The sequence below is a fragment of the Acyrthosiphon pisum genome, chromosome A2, assembly GCF_005508785.2.
Source record: "Acyrthosiphon pisum isolate AL4f chromosome A2, pea_aphid_22Mar2018_4r6ur, whole genome shotgun sequence".
Taxonomy (NCBI): domain Eukaryota; kingdom Metazoa; phylum Arthropoda; class Insecta; order Hemiptera; family Aphididae; genus Acyrthosiphon; species Acyrthosiphon pisum.
The window spans coordinates 27892941-27893895 of NC_042495.1; positions in this window are offsets into that span (position 1 = coordinate 27892941).

Sequence of the window (955 nt, forward strand, 5' to 3'; positions counted from 1 at the left end):
TGCAGATATCCATGTGCTAAATCCAACACCGTAAACATTTGGCTTCCCGACACTACTTCTAGTAAGTCATCGATATTGGGTAGTGGATATACTTGCTTCACGGTCTGATCATTTAATTTACGGTAGTCTACTACTAGCCGGGATTCACCGTTTTTTCTTGCGGACTAATAGTACAGTGCGCATGGGGAGACGTTGTATCTTCAACAATGCCATGTTCTCTCTCTATGTTTGTATATGCCGTCGGATCTCTTCTCGCTCGTCCCGAGACACACGGTACGGTTTGGCGGCATACGGTACACTACCAGGTTTCAGGGTAATATCCATCATTCCTATGTTAGTACAACCAAGTTCATCCATTGAGGTCGCGAAGCATGTTCTATATTTATTTAGTATGTCCAACAGCTCGACTTGTTGTTCTGAATTCAGACTTTCTGGTTTTTCAATGTCGCCATACGTAAGTGGTTAGTTTAGTTGTTTTGGTTCAACTTGGGGTGCCGCTACAATCGAAACTCGCCGAGCAATCACTTCGTTGGCTCGTATCTCCAATTCCTGTTCGTTTGATTTCGTACTGGCACTTGAATTTCCCTGTCACCCACCATTTCAGTAACTAACGTTATCTTTTGTGCTTCAAGTCGTTTGGTTTCACGTGACAGTAGTCGATCTGTTGTACTATCGCTGCTGGTTGCACTGGTGGTGATAAATGGAAAAGCGATAGTATTATAATATGTTAGTGTATTTTCGTATTTGACGTAAGAGATTTCGGGTGCTTCGCACCACGGCCAACCGATAAGTAGATCGAATGGGTGGCTGGCATCTGGAACAATATAGACATCGACATTGTCAAGCGTGGCTTCATCTACCTAAAGGTTGAGTACAGCCTTCCCAATGGCTATTGTCTCAGCGATGGCGCCGAAACCCATAATTGTCGAATCGTTGTTTGTCCAAGACATACCAA